The sequence below is a fragment of the Molossus molossus genome, unplaced genomic scaffold (assembly GCF_014108415.1).
Source record: "Molossus molossus isolate mMolMol1 unplaced genomic scaffold, mMolMol1.p scaffold_m16_p_3, whole genome shotgun sequence".
Classification (NCBI taxonomy): domain Eukaryota; kingdom Metazoa; phylum Chordata; class Mammalia; order Chiroptera; family Molossidae; genus Molossus; species Molossus molossus.
The window spans coordinates 70,348,621-70,372,072 of NW_023425366.1; positions in this window are offsets into that span (position 1 = coordinate 70,348,621).

A 23,452-nucleotide genomic window follows, 5' to 3' on the forward strand; every position below is an offset into this window, starting at 1 on the left:
CAGAAATCAGGCTTTATTGGGTACACTCCGGGCGGGTTCACAGACTCGGGGGGTTGAGTCCGAGAAGCCGCGCCCGATGCTGGGGTTTGTGATTTTTATATCTGCGCCTGTGGCAGAGGGAACTTGTTGTTAGGTTAGGTCCTGAGGGGCTACGCATGGGGGCCCCTGGAATGTGAGTCTATTGTCCCGGAGCGAACAGTTCCTGGACTAGGACAGGAGAATGGGACAGGAGTTGATCTATGAGTTTGGGGCAAACAGTTCCTGAAACAGGGAGGGAGTTTAGGTTGGGTAAGCGAGGTAACGGCTGAGCAGTTTGCCTGGTGCCAGTTCCCAGGCTCTCGGACAATACAGAGATTTGTTGTATTTACTTTTGAGATAATAACCTTACAATCTATAGATGCTGCTTTGGAATTTCATCTTGTGACTTTCTGTGCTATAATTATTCATGGTAAAGAGTCTCTCTATATTTACAGTGAACAATGTAATGGCAAAAATCTGGCATCATTTATTACATTTAGAAATACAACATCAAAGTTATCCATTTTTTCTTGTCAAAGATTTAAATGATATTATAGATAGCTGAAAATTAATTGCTAAATATATCAATAACTTCATTTTTCTATAAAGATAAGTGATACATGAAAAAATGTGGGATAGGGTTTCAGTATGTCTTGTTTTATTTCATGTAGTTTTTCAGTTCAATGGAATGCTTTGCTACCAATTATCATGGGAAGATAAGTTAAATCCACTCAATTAATTAAACAATCAATTGTGAAGTTTCTGGGTCTAATTTTGACCCATCTTAATGCTAATTTAGCCTCCTTTGAATGGGAAGTCAATGGTTTACCTAAGGATTTCTGTTAGTGTGAATTAGTGAATCTATAAAACTATGTCAAGAAGAGATGTGATATTTTGAACTGGAAAAGCAATACCTTTTGATGGACTATGATAATCATTTGTTATCTCTATTCACTTTACATAGCAATGAAAAGATACAAACGCTTTTGCCTATTGGCCTCTTTTTAAAAATTAAATTAAATTTAGCCCAGCTGGTGTGGCTCAGTGGTTGAGTGTCGACCCATACACCAAGAGGTTGCCAGTTTGATTTCTAGTCAGACCGCATGCCCAGATTGTGGGCCTGATCCCCCGTGGGGGGCATGCAGGAGGTGGCCGATCGATGTTCTCTCTCATCGATGTTTCTCTCTCTCCCTTCTTCTCTCTCTAAAAATAAAGGAAAAAAAATAAATTAAAATTTTTTTCATCTCAATGATTCCCCTTCCACCTCCATACTCTCTTCCACCTCCAACTACCCCCCTTCCCCTCCATAATCTGTGTTTATGAGTTTTTTCTCTATTTTTTTCTTTGTTGCTTCATCCTTCCCCTCCCCTGCCTCCCCCACCCCCTTCCTGCACCCTCCAGCGGCAGCTGTCAGCCTGCTCTCTGTATGTGAGTCCACCTCGATGTTGTTTGTTAATTCCGTTTGTTCATCAGATTCCACATGTGAGTGAAATCGTATACTACTTGTCTTTATGACTGGGAAGTGAAACCCCTGGCCTCGTTTAATTCAGTTTTTATGCCTGCCACCACCTCAAGCTAAATGTGGACTACAAGGAAATACCACACTCAGTTTCATCATCTGAACTTAGTTTTGGTTGTCAGATTTCAAATACAGAAGCCTATGTTGTCTTACCTCATTTATTTACTCATCCCAGACCCTGAGCCCGAGTCTCTGCTTTAGGTGCTAGGCATACCATATATGTATAGTAAGGTCCTTGACATCAGGAACTCAGAAAATAAAGGCTGGGACAAACATGTTAAGTAATAAATTATAATACAAACTAGGAAATGTTTAAAAAGAGATATGATTCAGTGGGGTTATAGAAGAAGAGTTTTTCAAAATTTGTTTAAATTATATTGGAAAGTCATACTTAAACACTGATGGTTAGCTGGGGTCTCAGTAGTATGAGCAGAAGTTTTATCTGGCAAAAATTGCTTGTTGGAGGATGGGTTGAGAATAAAGATTTCCAAAGGCAGAAACAGTATAGGTATTTTCTCTGGGTTATGAATAACAAAAATAAAAGTCATCATTTTTAGGTTTACTATTTGTAGCCAGATTTAATTGAAAACTCTCCTTCATTTTATATCTTCTCTCTTATTTAGACGTACAGTAATAGCTTATTCTGAACTTGACAACACATTAGGCACAGGTTTTATATTTCCTTCATTGTAATTACATAATTCCAAATTCTGTCATTTAAGCTAAAGTAACTAAGAAATTTATTAAGAACTTAGTATTTTTAGTATCCTTGGGTGAAGATTAAAAAAAAGAGAATTTAGTATTTTTATAGTTATTATGGGTTAAAATTGGGGATAATCACTTCTCCATAGAGCTTATCAATGCTGTTTCCAAGAATTAGCAAGAATATAAAAAACACTTGCTCAGAGTGATTCTAAAAATTTTTACTCATAGAAAATCACAATATTCTCAAAGATTGAGTAAAATGTAGTTAATGGGTGGTGAGGGGAGGGAACTGTATTGCTTTGAATGTAGTGTGCATTAGTGAAGGCTTGGGTACCCAGTTCCACTCTGACCCGTCTTTCCGATGTGTGAAACCTCTGAGGGATAATGGGCTGAGAGAGCTTCCTCATGTAACAGTAGACTCATGAGGCTTAGAATATGTAGGTTCTGGGTACATCCTAGCAATGTCATTTTGGATAATTAACTACTTGGAGGTGCAGCAGTTTTCTTACCTGTTAAGTATGGATTGTGCCATTCCGTGGAGATTTTAAAAATGAAATTATCTATATAGAAAAGAGCTATATAAACTACAGAGTACTCTATCAACTCCTTAAGCATACCTAGATATTCTTGACTCGAGAGCCAGCACACTGTGGAAGGCACTGTTCCAGGACAGATGAAGAAAACTTAGGAGGGGGGACACGTTTGCCAATGCCCGGGCGGGACAAGTACCCTATCAGATGTCTCTTCAAGACTCTTTCTGCTACTGCATGTGGAGTTTCTCTGTGGGTTTGTGTTGGAGAAACAGACTTAGAATACTGCTGTGCTAGCAGTTTTGCCACTAAAAATGACCACTTAGGAAAAGCATATTTGTGGCCCATCTGCTTTCATTGTGGGAGCTGTAAATGTAAAAAGAGATACATTACTTCCCATTAATCTGTGCCTAAGAGTGCATTTCTTTTAAAATCCTTAGAAGTATCTGTCATTTCATACTTAATACTATACTAATTCACACTAATGGCTTAAGAATTCCCAAGAGATAACTAAATTGTGCAAATGAGTAGCAATGGACATTAAAAGGCAACATTATAAAATCAGGGATGTGGAATCCCAAGATATACTTGCTTTATTTATTTTGACAAGGGCAGTTTACTTTCGGTAACTCATAACAAATTACTACTGTAGAATAGTAAATGTACTAAAGTTGTTTTATTAAAGTAATAAAGCCTGAATGGGAGTCCTCACTAAAAGCCCACTGCCATTAAATTGTTACTAAATATTGAGTTAAAGATGCCAGGTTATTGTGTTTTTTATTTTCTGTGTAAAATTCTATTTAGAATTGTGGAGTTTTCAGAATGCATAAGGAATTTGGTAGCTGCTGTTCTTTCCACTACTTGTCTTTGGAATGAAAACACTTTTCTGATTATATGAACAAGTCCAAACACTCATTTTCAGTTTCTTAGGTCATTTGACTAATAAGCTCAGATCATGACCAAAATTGCCCAGAAAAGCCTACACTGAGAATATGGGATTGACCATCATAGGACAGCACTTTTGCAAACAGAAGGCAGAGGCACAAGAAACCATGGGGTCAGTGTGTGGGTTCAAGGAGGCACCCTATTCTCTGGGTACACACTCTAGCCACTGAGCTTTTCCTGACTATTCCTGTCTGCTCACAGAGTTCATGCCCATATGCTCAGCTCTAGTGTGGTCATTAGTTTCTCAAAGAGAGACACTATGCCTTTCTGAGTTTTCTCAGAGCTCATGATACATATGGATACTTAATATGTGTTGTTGATCATATGAAGCTTGATCCATTTTATTTATTATGGCTAAGAAGAATGGGAAATATATTTCACTTTGTACATTTTCTTCTCCCTATAAATTTTGGTATAAGGTAAAGCTAGTGGGTCACAGCGAGAAAGGGACAAAAAAAAAAAATCAATAGTAGTAGTACCTGGGGAAAAAACATGGAATCAATATTCTTGCTTATATTTTTAATAAACTACCACATGAACAAGTTTGAAAAGCTTAGTAAAATCCATTGCTACTTCTGGAAAAGTAATTTAGTGCTACTGACTGGCTATTATGTCCTTTTCTCTGGATAATCAATACTTCTTTTCATTAATAGTGTGGAAATTGGAGCTATACATAAGTGATTTCTGTTCTCTATACATACAATTTAGACTTGCTTAAATCCACATTAAGGTGAATACTGTTCTACCATTTTCCATTGAGTGAAAACTCAGCTTGTATAAATAGGTTGTTAGTCATTCAAAGCTTCTAATAGGTTATAACCAATACAAAACAATTAAACAAAAATAGCAAGTCCACAAATATATTTTCTCCTTTTATTCAATTTTCTTTGTTGGCATGGTATATAATGAAATAGTGGGAATAGTAATATATGGTTTATATGTAATATTTGTTTTATATGTGATATTTGTTTTAATAGTAAGTAAATGTTATTTAATCTCATATTAAATGAGATGTGTTTATTATTGGCTAGTTGAATTACAAATAAAAACATTTCTAACATAAAAGTGTAACAAGAAAGCATGAAACCAAGTGAAATTATATTGTTACTATATTTTTCCTCCAAATGCCCAAATCTATATGACAACAGAATTCCAAGGTCAGTTCAGGGTTAAAATAATAGGACAAGAATGACGGGGTCTGGAACGTTCTTGTGGATAGTGGTGTTTGGTTTTCCATAGGCTCAGATTTGTCTGAGTCAGACTTTTCCATCTTTAAATGTCCTGTCAAGGTGTCCACCTCTTACTGGCATAGGGTACACAGTCCAAGAGGCCTGAAATCAAATTTCGCTTTATCATTTACTGGTCATATAAACTTGGATATAGTAATTAACCTTTTTGAGCCTCAGTGTCCACATCACTATTGTAGAATTAATAATTAATAATTATTTTATCTTGGGTATAGATTATATGGCATAATCAAGGTGATGTTTTAAATTTAAATACTGCCATATTTTAAGTGTTTAAAAAGTCCATCTATTAAAGAGGAATATACTCTTTATTAATCTGGCCCCTTACCCAATTTCAACCATTTTGGAAGAGTATATTATAGTCAGGTAGTATACTAGGTATGGGAGAGAGAAATCTGAGCTGGGCTCCCGTCACTGCTCTAGTAAAGCTTGGTGGTTAATTACATGATCATTAAACACAATGATATGTTTGGCTCAGCGGTTGAGCGTTGGCCTGCGGACCAGAGAGTTCTGGGTTCAGTTCCTGTTAGGGGCACATACCACCACCACCACCACAACAAAAACACATTGATAAATGATAATTAATCGTGATAATACAATTATTATTATTATTATACAGTGAGACAGACACAATGACGTCTATAGGAAATGCCAGCGTGGGCACAGGAAGAAGATAATGCCACCTAAGAATAAGCAAACAAACAATATAGAAAACCTTGGAAAGATGAATCTTAACTTGAGTCTAGAACATTGTGAGAAGGAGCTGGGTGTCCTGGACATTCTTGGCGAACAACAGAATGTCAAAGGCCACCGGTACCTAAAATTTCACAGAGCTTGGAGAATACTGAGCACTTCCCACTTGGCCTAAAGAAATCTCTGTTGAAAAATCATAGCTTTAAAATGGACAACTTGTGATATTTTTATTATGTAGTAAGATTTAAGTAAAGAGTGAATAAGTCAACTTCTCTCAAACATATAACCTGCCTGAGCCAATTCTTGGCTCTTATTTCTTTTGCTTATAACAAGTTGTACTAAGACAAACTGCCACAATTATTTTACGTAGTTAAAAATATAATATTTGCCCTGGCCAGTTTGGCTCAGCGGTTAGAGCATCGGCCTGCGGTCTGGAGAGACCCGGGTTCGGTTCCCGCTAAGGGCATGTACTTCGGTTGCAGTTTGTCCCCGGCTCTGGTTGGTCGTGTGGGTGGCAGCCACTCGATGTGTCCCTTTCATGTCGATGTTTCTCTCTCTCTCTCTCTTCCTCTCTCTCCCTCCCACTCTATCTGTACAAAAAATGGAAAAATGTCCTCGGGTGAGGATAAAAAAAAAAAAAAATTAAAAATATAATATTTGTCACCATGGATGGGCAATGTGTTCCATTAAGTTAGTTTTCACAAAAAAATTTACATAAACCTTGTTTTTAATTATAAAAAACGTTAGCCTGTACTTCTCTTTGCTGACGTGATAGGTCCAGTAAATCTGTTAATTGCTGTGTAAGGTAGTAAGTACGTTTTTTTTTTTTTTGTTTTTTTTTATCCTCACCCGAGGCTATTTTTCCATTTTTTGTACAGGTAGAGTGGGAGGGAGAGAGAGGAAGGGAGAGAAAGAGAGAAACATCGACGTGAAGGGACACATCGAGTGGCTGCCACCCGCATGACCAACCAGGGCCGGGGACAAACTGCAACTGAGGTACGTGCCCTTAGCGGGAACCGAACCCGGGTCTCTCTGTACCGCAGGCCGACGCTCTAACCACTGGACAAAACCGGCCAGGGTAGTAAGTACGTTTTTATGTTTAGTCTTTCAAATGCCAACAGAATGCCTCTTAGTCATAATTTTACTAAGGCTGTGATTCAATAAACAAGAATATATTTATCATATTGTTATTGCTGGGGATCTATGGGTTCCATGGATTTCATACTTTCATCTTGTATTCCTTTTCACGTGATAGACTTCTCTAGTTTCTGCATGTGATATTTATGGTAAGCAACTTGGAACTGCTTAGTATTATAATTTGAGATGTTGGAAAAAATCATGTTTCCTATTTTGTTCCAGCAGCTTTCTAATGATATGCTGTTTTTGATGGTCAAGATTTGTTCAAGCAACATTTTTTTTAAAATCCTCACCCAAGGATATTTTTTTCAATGATTTTTAGATAGAGAGGGAGGAAGGAGGTAGGAGAAGAAAGAGAGAGAAAGAGAGAGAGAGAGAGAGAGAGAGAGAGATCAAAGTGAGAGAGACACATTGATTGGCTGCCTCCCACATGACCCCTACAGGCTGGGGATTGAACCTGCAACCCAGGTGCTCTTGACCAGGAATTGAAACTGAAACCCTTTAGTCTACAGGCTGATGCTCTAACCACTGAGCAAGAAGGTGGCCAGGGCGTTGAAGCAACATTTAATTTAAACACATATTCTCTGTGGTGTGGGGCATGTCTTCCAAGCACACTTGCTTTGGATCCTTGTGTGACTAATTCTGTATGTCCAGGAGTCACATAAGGAGGAGGAAGTAGAAGGGTCATTGTAGTCTTCTTCATGGACTTGATTAAATAAACCTTAGGATAAAAAACTGATTAATACACTTTTCTTTAAAAGTAGTATGTGTGCTCTGAAGTTTTTGTAGGTTTTATTAATGTTTATACAAATGTAATCACATTTCCATAAATTCTAAGATAAATTTTATGTACCTATTACTTCAATATCTTTGTCAATATGTTGAAATAAATGTTGTTTGTTTTTAAAACAACATTTAAATATTTAGAAAGGCCTATTTATGTTTTCTAATTTCACTAACTTTTTGCTTTTCAAAATTAAAATATTCTAGATGATTTCAAGGTATTTAAAGACATTTTATTTTTATAAATTTCATTAAAAAGTGTGTGTCTGTATATATGTATGTGAAAGTATTTTCTTTCATTAACTTATTTTTAGATAAGATGTTGAAAACATTTTCTCTTAAAAGTACACTACTACAGCCCTGGCTGTTTGGCTCAGCAGTTAGAGCGTTAGCTGGTGGACAAAGAGTCACAGGTTCGATTCCGGTCAGTGGCACGTACCTCGGTTGCGGTTTGTTCCCGGTCCTGGTCGGCAGCCAGTCGATTTGCTTCTCTCACATCGATGTCTCTCTCTCTCTTTCTCTTCCTCTGCCTCTCTCTTTCGCTCCTACTCTATCTGGAGATAAATAGAAAAATATCCTCGGGTGAGGATTAAAAAAAAAAGTGCACAACTGAACATTTCCCTTTAAAGTACGCAAACAAAACTCTAGTTCTACATGTCTTTAAGAATTAGAATTGAATAATCTGGTATGCAACATTGAGGATCAGTATCTAAAATTTTAGATCAGTGTTATACTGCTACTGATGCCCAAAATAAACCAAGTGCAAATTATTCAATTTTTAATTTTCTACCGCATATACCGTGATAGCTTATATAGAACAATTACATAACTCTGTTAAGAAAGATATACTTTAAACCAAACTTGACTTATGGTCCCTATACCAGCAGCATCAGCATCTCCTGATATTGTCAAAAATTCCAAACCACAGGCATCTCCCTCGAACCACTTCATCAAATCTGCTTTTTAACAAGATCCCTAGGTAATTCATTGAACATTCAAATTTGAGAAGCACTCCTCTAACTGAGCTATTATTAATAAGAAATAATGTGTTGCTGGTAGTTGAAATTCCTAATGAAATGCAGAGACCTTCCACCAGCCTATTGCTGACACAAAAATTTCAAAGAACTTTTAGGGAGATCCTTTGGTGCTTGAAATAATTTATGAAATCTATGATGACAGAGTAGTATGAGTAATATTTTGAGATATAAAACTATTTCAATTTTTCCCCTATTTTTCTTTCTGTATTTTCTCCTTTTCCGTCAAACAGTAAGTAGATGCTAAGGTCATTGACTTCAGGGTGCAAAGTGATGTGCTAGCAGGCAGAAATTGTTGGACTGATCATGGTTATGCAAAGGCTAAGCCCTTCTGTCAGAGACCTCAACATAATGATCTGCATACTAAAAGCATACCACAGATGCCCTTTTTTTGGTTAGTAAAGTGCTTGTCATTTTAGTTTCTAATTCACAAGTATGTAGTCAAAAGGACTCCCCTATGCCTGTCATGGAAACAGGGTTGGGGACTCCTTAAAACGCCATGGTTTAATTTCCCCATTAAATTAGCTGGATGAAAACCAAAATCAAAATTAAGTTATTAAAAAATCAATAACTAGCCCTTACATAGTATTTAGTGTGTGATAGACATTGCTCTAAGTAGGCCTCGGAGGGAGCTCACCAGACAAGTGTCTGAGGAAGTATTCTAGGTAGAGGGAACCGCCCTTTCAAAGCCAACAGTTAGTCTCCAACAGTGCGCTGTGCCTGCCTCGTGCCAGCAAGTAGGCCTGTGTGCCTAGATCGGGGGAGCAAAGAGGAGAACACAGACCATCAGGTCAGACGGGGACCAGGACCTCCCTTGCGTTAGGGCCTTGAAGGGCTCTGTCTTTCATTCTGTGGTGGAGTCTTTTCAGGGCTAACTCTTTCCTTAGTTACCCAATCTAATTGCCTTCCCATCTTAATCTCTGTCCATTTACCTTGATTTGAATTTTTTATATATTCATTGTTAACTGGAATTGTTTTATGTATGCGTTTACCTTTCATCTGCCTCTTTCTTTGATGGATTTCACTCACTAGAATGGAAAAACAAAACAAAACAAAACAAAAAATCCAGCAGGGCCTGGCTTTTGTCGTGTTCATCTCCATCTCCCCCAGACTTACATCAGTGTTGGCATATAGGAGGCACTCAATGAATATTTGCTAAATGAATGGTTGTGTTTAAATAGCAAATAATCAGTGTGTATGCCTGGTTTTTCCAGGAACATTAATTGCTCAGAACCAGTTTTAGAAGAATAAGAAAACTGGACTCATGCAAGTTTGGAGGTTGTGTATGGAATAAGAGGGGTGCATAAGCATAGAGGATGTTTTAAAGAGAATGATTTTAAGAGGCCATGGAATTCGTTTTGAGGAAGTCAAAGCAATGACTGTAGAAATGCTACTAGAGGATGAAATCAGGAATCCCAGTGGTCATGTTAGGGAGTGAGAAATAAGAAACCAGAAGCAGCTCAGTTATAGAAAAATGCAGTGCTCGGGCTTGTGTAGTTGAGCATAATCAAAATTTGAAGTTGAAGAGTCCAAAAGTCCAATGGCTCAGGGTGCTGTGTGAGTCATGACCAGGCTGCGGTTCCTGAGGAGCAGTGATGCAGAGGACAGTAAGTTGGTGCCTAAATTCTGAATGAAATGGGGTGCAGATAATATCCTGGGTGACTGGTACACTGTCTTCATTTATACCTTCAACGTTATTCTTTTAACTGTAATGACACTCTAGGTGGTTTCCCTGCTTTTCATCTTTTTCTTCCTTCCATCTGTCCATCTACCCCTTTCCAAAATGCAGCTGTGATAAATACACCAACCCCCTTTAGAATTCCTTTCATAAGTCCTCACATCTCTAAAACAGTTTTTATTTGTGTGTCTTGCAAAGACCTTCCTGATGGGGCCTTTACTTCCCTCTTCAGTATTGCCTCCTACAGTTTCACCCACGCCCTCTTAGGGACAGACAAGAAGGACCTGCTGTTATGTGGTTATTGTCTGTACAGTCCATTTCTCTATTCTCTGCTCCACTTTTGTGTCACATTTATTTTTCATTCTCATTTTATTCATTATGCGTATTGTCATAATTTTTCTTCTTCCCTATAAGATAGTAATATTTGTTGTGGCAGAAATTCGATCAGTGGGAAGAGATGGACTACACGCACTCGGAGGATTAGAAAGGGACTGTTTAATGTGCACCGGTGCTGGCCCAGTAGAGTCACCTCCAACGGCTGAGCCCCAAGCCTGGGTTCCAGCCGCCTTTTATACATGATGAGCCTCCAGGTATTTGGGGGCTTTCTAGTTCCACTGTAGTTTAGGCAGTTGGAGGATGTAAGGGGATCACAAAAGCCAGGGGCGGGGTCTCTGCACTGCCTAAGAGGCTGCACCTGGCTTGCCTTCTCATATTGAAGGAATTTATTCTACTGTTTACACATCATAGGCTTTCAATAAATATTTCTTTGCTGAATGAGTGAGTGAATAAATTAATGACTAAATTAACAAACCTAAAGAGACCTAAAAATTAATTAGGTCTATTAACAGTAATTGTTAGAGATGAATTCTTTATTTTAGTATAACCCAGACTATAGCTGCCCCACCGTGAACTTGCTGTTAATATAAGCTTTGTTGCATCTTGCTGTCGAGAACAATAGGATTTCTGACATTTCCTTGGAATATACCATGGTGGTATGTAAACATACACCATTGCCACAAAATGTATTTTATTTTCCTGTCTTTGCTCATTTCTTTTAACCAGAGTTATTGTCAAAACTCTGGTATATAAAATATTTTACTGGAACATATCAGTTTCATTGAATGGAAGTAAAATATTGGATCAAAGACAAAGCATGCCATTAATAGTAAAGTATTTGGAACTCTTAGTAGTTAGCCAAACAGTTGCTTAATAAAGCAGGCCTACTCGAAATAGGCATTACCTTTCTTTTTTTAAATGTTTTTTTCTTTATTTATTTTAGAGAGAGAGGAAGGGAGGAGGAAAGAGAGAGAGAAACCTGGATGAGAGAGAACATTGATTGGGGATCAGGCCCATGACCTAGGCATGTGCTCTAGCCAGGAATTGAACCATAGACCTCTTGGTGCATGGGTTGATGCTCAACCAGCATTACCATTAAGGTACATCTTTTTTTTTTTTTTTTTAATTTAAAATAATTAACACATGCAAGTTATAGGGTGGAAGGTAATTATTATGTTTAATAAAAAAAACTTTATGAAGGAGCAGCTTTGAATGTTTAGTTTTTACTTCAGTAGTATCTTCTCATTTTTGATGTTGGATAGAATTAACAGATGCAAAAATATACTTCCAGAATTCTGCCAAATTATGATTACAGTTTCCTGAAACATATCAGGAAAAGACTCACTGCTGGCAGATATGCATAAAAGCAAAGAAAACCTTTATATAACAAGAAAAAAAATCCATATCTTTTAAGCTATATCAAAGTGTTCACGCAAGGAGGCCCATTTAGGGTATGATAGCTGCTGGCACTGTCAATAGAATCACCTGCTCAGCACACATAAACCATGTTTCTGGTGCAGAAAATCCCCGAGTTCTGTAAATATGTGTGAAGGTATTGGCATCTAGAACAATTAAAGTGGAGTTCCTTGGGAGATCTGTCTTTTGCTCAATCAGACGTGACACCTTTTACATGTCTCCTTGTTTTACTGACTGGCTTTCAGACTTTCTGTCAGGCTTCGTGGCCTGAGCCATCTAAGAAGAAACACTTCCTTTTTTTTTTTTAGATATACCTAACTGAAAATAAAACAGGTTTACTCTTTTTTTTTCCCCTAGCTACAATTATTAGATTTTACTTTTCTTCTTAACAGAAACAGAGCTGCTTGGCTTTCTTGGGAAAATTTTCTTCTGCATTGGGGTACTGAAAGACGGTGCGAAATAGTGTCCTGCTTTATTCGAGCTCAGTTCTGTGACTCAATAGCCAGAGAAGCCTAGCTATTTATAACTGACAAAAAATAATTTTATTTATATAATTTTAAAATTGAGAATGATGACGATGATGAAAAAGAGATTCACTCACAGATACAACCCATTTCATATTCATCAAAAATTGAGCATTTGCGTGCTCAGTTTATAAGAGTTAATAAAAACTAAAAGAGTAAAAGAAGTACTATAAGAAGAATAGAGGGATAGAATGTTAAAACCCGATATAAGTATTGTTCCTTCCCCCCTAATTTAATGTCCTTAATAAATGATAAAATGGATGCATTCCATCTTCTTAAATATCATGCTATTTGGATATATATTAAGGAATCAACTATGCTTATTTATAAACTCTATGATTGTGTTATCAGAAGACTAGAATTAATATTTTTAAATGACAGGCAGTATTTGCAATTACTTTGAATTGCTTGGAAAATGACTTTTGAGGAGGGAGTTTGTTTTTACAGAATGGAGTTGTGGGTGTTAAATTGAGCATGTGTGGGGTAAATGTTGGCCCATTTTAATCTTTTAAAAATACTACTTATATTATAGAGCAGTGTATGTGGTGTTTACTACACCAGCTCCTCTTCCACTGGGAGGGCCTCTTTCTTATTTCAGCTGGTTTTCCATCTTACCCCCAGTTCTCTCACCATTGACGGACGAGAGCATGGCTTGTAGCCCCCGCTAACACATCCAAAGGCAGTCATCTAAAAGGCTGGTCTGAATTTCTGCCACTGTATTTGCTCTGGTTTCTGTGTCCTGTGTTCTGATGTTTCAGCTCTTCTGTGAGTCCACAAAATAGTCTGTATTCTTTTTTTGTGTGTGGTTCCCATTTATTTTTATTATTTTTTCCAATTTTTGTTAATTTATTTTTGTTGCAGATGTTTCTCCTTTTCCCCCCAAGAAACCTTCCTCCCCCCCCCCCCCCCAGCATTGTTGTCTATATCCATTGGTTATGCATACATGCATGCAAGTTCTTTGGTCCTTCTCATCCATCACCCCTGCCCCCCTACTCTGAGGTTTGTCAATCTGAACCATACTCCTTTCTATGTCTCAGTCTATTTCGTTCATCAGCCCATCTTGTTCATTATATTCTACAAATAAGTGAGATCATGTGGTATTTGTCTTTTTCTGATTGGCTTATTTTGCTTAGCATAATACTCTCAAGGTACCCTCCATGTTGTCTCAAAGGATAAGAGACCTTTCTTTCTTATACCTGCATAGTACTCCATTGCGTATATGTACCACAGCTTTTTATCCACTCATCTGTTGATGGACACTTGGGCTGTTTCCAGATCTCAGTGATTGTAAATAGTGTTGCTATGAACATAGGGGTACATATATTCTTTCTAATTGGTGTTTCAGGTTTCTTAGGGTATATTCCTAGAAGTGGGATTACTGGGTCAAATGTAAGTTCAAGGTTTAATTTTTTGATGAAACACCATACTGTTTTCCATAGTGGCTGCACCAGTCTGCATTCCCACCAGCAGTGTACTAGAGTCTCCTTTTCTCCACATCCTCACCAACACTTGTTGTTTGATGATTGTTGATGGCAGCCATCCTGACAGGTGTGAGGTTATACCTTATAGTTGTTTTAATTTGTATCTCTTTGGTGATTAGTGACATTGAGCATTTCTTCATATGTCTCTTGACCATTTGTATGTACCATTTGGAGAGGTGTTTCTTTAGGTCCTCTCCCATTTTTAAGTGGATTCTCTGTCTTCATTTTATTGATTATTATGAGCACTCTGTATATTTTAGAAATTAACCACTTATCTGATGTATTATTGGCAATTATGCTCACCCATATAGTGGGTTCCCTTTCCATTTTTATGATTGTTTCTTTGCTATACAGAAGCTTTTTAGTTTGATGTAATCCCATGTGTTCATTTTTTTTCTTTGCTTCTGTTGCCTTAGGTGAAAATTCTGCTGCATATAATGTCTGAAATTTTGTTGCCTATATTTTTCTTCCAGGATTTTTATGGATTCACAAGTCACATTTAAGTCTTTTATCCATTTTGAGTTTATTCTTATGTATGGTTTAAGTTGACGGTCTACTTTCATTTTTTTTTTGCACGTAGCTGTCCAATTTTTCCAACACCATTTATTAAAGAGACTGTCTTGACTCCATTGTATGCTTTTTCCACCTTTCAAATATTAATTGAGCATAATGTCTTGGGTCAATTTTCAGGTTCTCTTTTCTATTCCATTGATCTATGTGCCTATTCTTGTGCCAGTACCAGGCTGTTTTGATTAGAGTGGCTTTGTAGTATAACCTGATATCTGGTATTGTGATCCCACCAACTTTGTCCTTCTTTTTCAAGATTGCTGTGGCTATTTGGAGTCTTTTTTGGTTCCATATGAACTTTTGAAGTATTCGTTCTAGTTCTGTTAAATATGTCGTTGGTTTTTGATGGAGATTGCATTGAATCTATAGATTGCTTTGGATAGTATGGACATTTTAATGATGTTAATTCTTCCAATTCATGAACAAGGAATGGGCTTCCACTTTTTTATATCTCCCTTTATTTCTTTTTTCAATGTCCTGTAGTTTTCTGCAAATAGGTCCTTTACTTCTTAGGTTAAGTTTATTCCTAGGTATCTTAATTTTTTTTGCCGCAATGGTAAATGGGATTATTTTTTTAGTTTCTCTTTCTGTGAATTCATTATTGGTGTATAAGAATGCCATTAGTTTCTTTTCTTTTCTTTTCTTTTTTTTTTTTTTATCCTCACCCAAGGACATTTTTGCATTTATCATGAGCTAGAGTGGGAGGGAGATAGGGAGGAAGAGAGTGAGAGAGACATCGATGTGAGAGAGACACATCAAGTGGTTGCCACCCACACAACCCCAACTGGGACCAGATCAAACTGCAACCAAGGTATGTGCCCTTAGAGGGAACCAAACCCTGGTCTCCCTGGTTCGTGGACCTATGCTCTAACCACTGAGCCAAACCAGCTAGGGCTGCCATCGATTTCTTGATGTTAATTTTGTATCCTGCTACTTTGCCAAATTTGTTTATTAAATCTAGCATATTTTTGATGGAGTCTTTAGGGTTTTCTATGTATATCATGGCATCTGCAAATAATGACAGTTTCACTTCCTCCTTTATGATTCTGATCCCTTTTATTATTTTTTTTAATTGCTGTGGCTAAGACTTCTAGTACTATGTTAAATAAGAGTGGCAAAAGTGGGCAACACTGTCTTTTTCCTGTTTTTAAGGGAAATACTTATAGTTTTTGCCCACTGAGTATGATGTTGGCTGTTGGTTTTTTATATATGGCCTTTATTATCTTGAGATATGATCCCTCTATTCCCACATTGCTGAGCATTTTTATAAGAAATGGGTGCTGGATATTGTCGAATGCTTTTTCAGCATCTATTGATATAATCACATGGTTTTTATCTTTAATTTTTTTTATGTGGTCTATCACATTTATTGATTTGTGAATGTTGTACCAGCCTTGCATCCCTGGGATGAATCACACTTGGTCATGGTGAATAATTTTTTTAATGTGTTGCTGGATCAGATTTGCTAATATTTTGTTAAGAATTTTGACATCTATGTTCATTAGGGATATTGGTCTGTAGTTTCCTTTTTTTGTAGTGTCTTCATCTGGTTTTGGAATTAGAATTATGCTGGCCTCATAGAACAAGTTTGGAAGTTTTTCTTCTTGAATTTTTTGGAATAGCTTGAGAAGAATGGGTGTTAGTTCTTCTTTGAATGTTTGATAAAACTCCCCGTGAATCTGTCTGGGCCTGGGCTTTTCTTTGCTGGGAGAGTCTTGATTACATCTTCAATTTCTTTAGTTGTTATTGGTCTGTTCAAGTTTTCTATCTCTTCCTGGTTCAGTTTTGGGAGACTATGTGTTTCTAGAAATTGGTCAATTTCGCATAGGTTGTCCAGTTTGTTACCATGTAATTGTTCATAGTATTTGTTAATGATCCTTTGTATTTCGGTGGTGTCAGTTGTTATGTCTCCTTTTTCATTTCTGATTTTGTGTATTTGGGATCTCTCTCTTTGTTTCTTGGTGAGTCTAGCTAAGGGTCCATCAATCTTGTTTATCTTTTTGAAGAACCAGCTCTTTGTTTCATTGTTCTTTTGATTATTTTTTTGGTCTCTATGTCGTTTATTTCTGCTCTGTTCTTTACTATTTCTTTCCTTCTACTTGCTCTGGGGTTTTCTTTTTATTTGCTTTCTAGTTCATTAATTTGTGAAGTTAGATAGTCAGTTAGAACTGCTTTCGCTGCATCCCATAGATTTTGTTCATTTTCTTTGGTTTCCAGGAAGCTATTAATTTCTTCCTTGATTTCCTTGGTAACCCATTCATTTTTTAATAGCATACTATTTAGCCTCCATGTGTTCAAATGTCTTTGCATGTTCTTGTTGCAGTTGATTTCTAGTTTCATGCCATTGTGATCTGAGAGGATGCTTGATATAATGTCAATCTTCTTGAACTTGTAAAGATTTAGTTTGTGTCCTAACATGTGGCCTATCTTTGAGAATGATCCATGTGCACTTGAGAAGAATGTGAATTCTGCAGTTTGGATATCTATTAAACCCATTTGATCTACTGCATCATTTAGAGTCTATTTTCTGGTTAATTTTTTGTCTAGAGGATGTATCCAGTGATGTTAGCGAGGTGTTGAAGTTCCCTGTAATGATTGTATAACTGTTGATTTCTCCTTTGAAGGCCTCCAAAAGATTTTTAATATATTTTTGTGCTTCTATATTGGGAGCATATATGTTTACCAAGGTTATATCTTCCTGTTGGATAGATCCTTTCAATATTATGTAGTGGATTTTTTTTTGTCTCTAGTTATGGCCTTCATTTTGAAATCTATTTGATCAGATATAAGTATTGCTACCCCAGCTTTTTTTTCCTTTCCATTTGCTTGGAAGATTTTTTTCCATCTCTTCACTTTCAACCTATGTGAGTCTTTTGTTGTGAGGTGGGTCTCTTGTAAACAACAAATAGATGAGTCATGCTTTCTTATCCAATCACCTACTCTGTGTCTTTTTATGGGAGCTTTCAATCCATTTACATTTAAGGTGATTATTGATATGTACTTATTTATTGCCATTTTTGTTTAGTGTGGTTATATTTTTCTTTCTATTTCTCCTGCTAATTACAGCAGTCCTTTTAACATTTCTTGCAGTGTTGGTTTGGTGCTAATGTATTCCCTTAGCCTTTTTTTTTTGGTCTGGGAAGCTCTTTATTTGACCTTCTATTTTGAAGGATAGCCTTGTAGGATAGAGTAGTCTTGGATTCAGATCCTTATTTTTCATGACCTTGATTACCTCATGCCATTCCCTTCTGGCCTGTAGTGTTTCTGTTGAGAAGTCAGCTGAGAGTCTTATGGGTTTCCTTTGTAGGTAACCTGTTGCTTCTCTCTTTCTGCTTTTAGGATTCTCTCTTTGTCTTTAATTTTTGGCATTTTGATTACTATGTATCTTGGTGTGGGCCTGTTTGGGTTCTTCTCACTTGGGGCTCTCTGTTCTTCTTGAACTTGAATGCCTTCTTCCTTCACCAATTAGGGAAGTTTTCTGTCACTATTTCTTCAAATATATTCTCTAACCCTTGCTCACTTTCTTCTTCTGGAACCCCTATGATATGAATGTTGTTATGTTTTCAGTTGTCCCACAGTTCTCTTAAGCTGTCTTTCTGTTTTTGTTTTTTGATTTTCTGATTGGTTGATTTTTTTCTACCCTGTCTTCTAATTAATTGATCCAGTTCTCAGCTTTCTCTATTCTGCTGGTTATTTCTTCCAATGTGTTCTTTATTTCTGCTACGTCATTTCTTCATTTCCACTTAGTTGGTTTTCAGGGTTTCTATTATCTACTCATGATGTTAAGGTCCTTACTCATGCTGTTGAGCTTCCTCAAGATCATGGCTCTGAACTCTCCCTCTGATAAGTTGCTTAGTTGCATTTCATTTATTTCATCTTCAGAAGAGGTCTCTTGTTCTTTCATTTGGGATTTGTTTGTTTGTTTCACCATTTTGGCTACCTCCGTGGGTTTTGGAGCCTGCCAAATTTTCCCTGTGGGTGTTGGTGTTCTATTTGTGGCTCCTCCTTCTAGGTTTGGATGAGTGTGGAAGGACCCATGTCAAACACCACTGTCAAGTCTTACTTTCCGGGGTAGATTTGCAAGCCCTGGATAGGTTCAGTTATCCTGTAGCTTTTGCCTGGAAATTATTAGTTTCAGTTACTTGATGAGCCTTGGGTTGTATCCCTCAAATGAATGAAAAACTCCCTCGGGTGTTCGGTGTAAGAGGATTTTCAGAAGGCGGGTCAAATGCTGGTTGCTAATTAGCCTCAATTTGCATTTCTCTGGCCCTGCTGTGGTTAAATTTCTCTGGTTAAATTGTTGAGGGAGAGACTGCTGCTTCTCCTCAGAGCTCCGGGAAGAAGCTCTCTGAGCAAAATGGCCACTGTCCTGTGTGGCTGTGACTCAGCAAAAACTCTGAGCACCCTCCAAATCCCAGGTGTCCCCACACAGTTTCAGTCTATTCCCCCCTCTGCCTGAGCCCAAGGTGAGTGGCTATAGCTAATATAGTGCTCTGTCCCAGCCCTCTGCACTGTGGAGCCAGTTTGGGATGTTAACCTTGAGGGAGCTGTTCACAGCTAAAACAGCTGCTGTCTGTGGGCTCTCAGCCCCCCTCTCGTGCATCCATAGACCTACCAGGCTCAATTCAGTGTCGTTTTTTCCTGTCCCTGGTTATATGGGTCCTCTCCAGCTGCTTTTCTGTTGCTTTTTCCTGATGCTTTGTTTTTATTTTAGTTGTAATTCCAGTTTGGTCCTGGGAGATGGTCTGTGTAGCTTCCATTTACTCTGCCGCCATTTTGAAATCTCCAAAATAGTCTGTATTCTTAAACATTTCTTCAGTTCCTCTAGGTTTCAAATGTTCCCATACCTGAAAATTATTGAGGGCCTGAATACCCGAGGATGGCTGCTGCTGATAAAGAGGAAGGTTAGGGATTGGGAAAGTAAGAGAAGTTGTCTGTGACACAGAGGCTCACATATAACTTTGCTAGATGTTCTTCCAAGCCTCTTAGGAACTTGCTGTCTGGATTGCTGGTGCTTCATTTACAGAGCCATTTAGACCTTGCCTCATGTGCTTCCAAGGAGGCAACACAAAGATATATATATTTTTTTCTTTATAGAAATTAGACTCTGTATAGTAAAACAGGTGGGTTCTCACACTGTGGGGACATATTTATCCAAGTGTCTTCAATTAGTGTCATGAGTTTTATATAAATATTAAATGAAGAAGCCTACCCTAAGATACAAACTTTACAGTTTGCCAGATACCACCCAAAATCCTTGCTGACTTTGCTTCCAATAAGTGAGGATTTAGAAATCAAACATCGAGCAGAAGAAAAGCAGGTTTAATGTCTCCCAGATCTATCATGGTTCAGCTCTATTATGGACACTTTGTTTCTTCTTGTATAAAAATCAGTTAAGTATAAACTCCATCTGTGGCTTTTACCACCAGATTTCGACTGTAAAAAGCAGGAATTGTTTATGGGCCAGGCTGTATAATCTCAATATTGATCCCTACCTCTTAGGGCTGCTTCAGAGCTTTTGTCAAAGCACATGAACAAGTGTCTGAGTGGTCAGAAATTTCTTTCTGAGAGCAAATCTTTATTTTTAGTACAATTTTTTTTAAGACTGTGACCTAACCACTCTCCTGTTTCAGTTTCACGAGCACAATTTAGTATGGCTTTGAGATGTTTTCCTATCTTGGTAAAGAACAGGGAAAACATCTTTTTGTATGTTGACCCTGTGGGCACTGGGAGTAAGTTGGAGGGAGAGGACAGCTATGTATAACCTGCTGCAGAAGACTGTAATCTCAGCTGGACTGGCCTAGATATGACCTGATTCCTATCAGCTGGAACGCTGACACAGGAACCTGCAATAGAGCAGCTATGCAGCATAACTCTTAGGTTTGGCATCCATCCCCTGGCCAAGAAAAATAAACATCATGGGGCCTACTTTTATCTTTCTCCCCTACTATCTACTGGGTCAAGGTAATTATAAACTTGTCCATTATATTTTCTAAACTCTCTTTCCAAAAAGTTGGGGCTCAGGACACTGGACCCAGAAGGCAGACATCCCAGAGCGAACCCAGGCCTGGGGGCTGTGAGAACGACAGGTGACAGGGCGGGGAGTCTAGGGCAATGCAGAAAGGCAGCCTCGGAGGCTGAAGTCAGATGGAAAGCCCAGTGGATAGTGCAGCTAAAGTGTCTTTCTGAATGTCACAGACACTGAAACACTTCCCAGGATAAGGGAATAAAATCTAGAGACACAATAGCTGAGCAAATTAATCTAGAATAGAATACAGAAGGCAGAGACTGGCCAGAGCATCCCAGAAGCATCGGAGCCTAGGTGTAGGTGATTTTCACAGTGGGCTGTGTGTTTGCCTTTGGTTGGTGATGGAGCTGATGAGGACAGGTTTCCACAGGCTTCTCTTATAAGTCTCCAACTCCTAAAGAGCTTCAGCATTTTAACTATCAGATAATAGCATATTCAGGGTCATTCTAGAGCTGATGGTTAGATTCTTATTACCATTGATTCCTTGAAATAAAGCCTTCCTTTTGACCAGATGCCGTATCTGGTCCTGACATGTGATTATGTGGCAGTGCTGCTATGTGTTCTGAACCTTCTTTATAATGTAATCCTGTTCCAGGGCAGAGCATTGGGGCACCCTTCTCAGATACAGAGCAGAAAATAGTTGTCAGTGATGCAAGCATAGTAGTGAAGAATACAAGATGACTGCCTGGGTGAATTCACATGAATAGTAGCAATTAGAACACAAATTTACCATACTGATGACTTCCATAACTTTTAAGGGCTTCATGTACTTAACCTCTAGCTTCTAGCATGAGTGACTGAGGCAAATATATTGGAAGGGGGATTATATAGTGTCTTTCATCCATATATTCTCTGACTGAGAATATATGATATATTCATGGATCTCAACTCTTCCCAGCATTGGTGCTTGAAGTCATTCTATGTGATTTGTGTTGGATTTTTAAAAATATGTTTTTACTGATTTTAGAGAGAGAGAGGTTGGGAGAGGGAGAGAGAGAAACACTGATGTGAGAGAGAAGCATTGATTAACTTCCTCCTTCACACCTCCTACTGGGGATTGAGCCTGCAACCCAGGCATGTTTCTTAACCAGGAGTCAAACCAGAAACCTTTTGGTGCATGGGGCAAAACTCAACCAACTGAGCCATACCAGATGGCTGTGTTGGATTTTTAGAATATTGGTCATAGCATTGGGTAAAATGGGATAGGTAAGGAGGTGGTAAAAACCGAACCATAGTTTCTCTAAAATCACTATGAGTGAAGATATGCAATGCTAATTCTGCATTGTATTGCATAAAAAATACCCATACTGTAACTCAAACTCAATGGCCATACTGCTACTTGAGAAAGCAACATTCTTCAAGAGATATTATTTACCTCATTTTTCTCTTTTTGGGAAACAGAAATGACAGTAATTTATCAAGGATACAGGACCTTCAAATTCTATGGATTTTTATGGAAATACTTAGATTGGATATAGTGATGATATTTTTAGACTAATCTAACCTTTATCTGAGAAAGAGAATTGAAATGTAAATATATAGACATACATATTTTTTTAAAAACATTTTTATTGATTTTAGAGAGGGAAGAAGGGAGAGAAACATCGATGTGAGAGAGAAGCACCAATCGATTTCCTCCTGCCCACCCCCTCCTGGGAATCCAACCTGCAACCCCGGCATGTGCCCTGACTGGAGTTGAACTGGGACCTCTCAGTCCATGGGATGATGCTCAATCCACTGAGCCACACCAGCCGAGCTAGACATACATATTTTTATTAAGCTAATTATACATATATTCAGCTATTGGCTCTAAATGATATACCATGGATTTATGATGTGTACTTTACTTCTTCCTCAATAAAGAAATGGTGATAAACTTTAGCCCTTATGATGTAGGGTTTTATTTTCTCTTTCCTCTGGTTTTAATGACTTTTGATGTGGCTAGTGGCTACATCTCGCTTGATTTAATAGGAAAGGGTCACTTTCAAAGATCACAAATATTTATTGTATGTCTAGTAGATATTAGCACTATGGAAAGTGTTGAGAGCATAAGAAAAATAAATAGCTACAGTCCCTGCTATTTATGGAGCTTAAAGTTTAACTTGAAAAAAATTAGACAATAAGACATTATTGAAATGATCTTTTAAACAAATGTAACATTGACACTGTGAACGGTGTTGGGGAAAACAGTCACGAGAGCCTGAAAAAGGATGGTTTGGCTTAAGAGGTTAGGAGGAGGCTTCTCTGAGGAAATGATCTGATCTACTGAGGTGTCACAGCAGATAATTAGGGAAGAAGACTATTCCAGGCAGTGGGGACAAATTACCTGGAGGAGGGGCAAGGAAAGAAGCTTGACGATGTTGAAGCGGAGTCGGCAAGTGGGAACATGGAGTGAAGCAAGGGTTGGGATCATGATGATGACTCAGGGCAAAATTGCTCTGGACTTTTGGCCATGTAAAGACTATTGTCTTTATTCCAAGAATATTGGCTATCAATCACAATAATTTAAAAGCAGGGAAATTAAATGACCAGAGATTTTTTTTTTAAAAGATGACTCTAGCTTTGGGGTGGAGAACCGATTGGAAGTGAAGGCAAAACTTGTCTTTTTCTATCCAAAAAATATCTTAGCGTGGGGGTTTGAAACTGTTAAATGTTTGTCTGTAGTACATTTTTAATTGTGGGTTATTCTGAAGGTGTCTCTCCTTCAGTACTTTCTTCAAACTGTGTAATTCTAAGTACTCATCAGGGGTCAGTGTTCTCTGTTTTTGTGATGTTGTGGCTTCTAACCTGAGCACTCTTACCTATATCTGT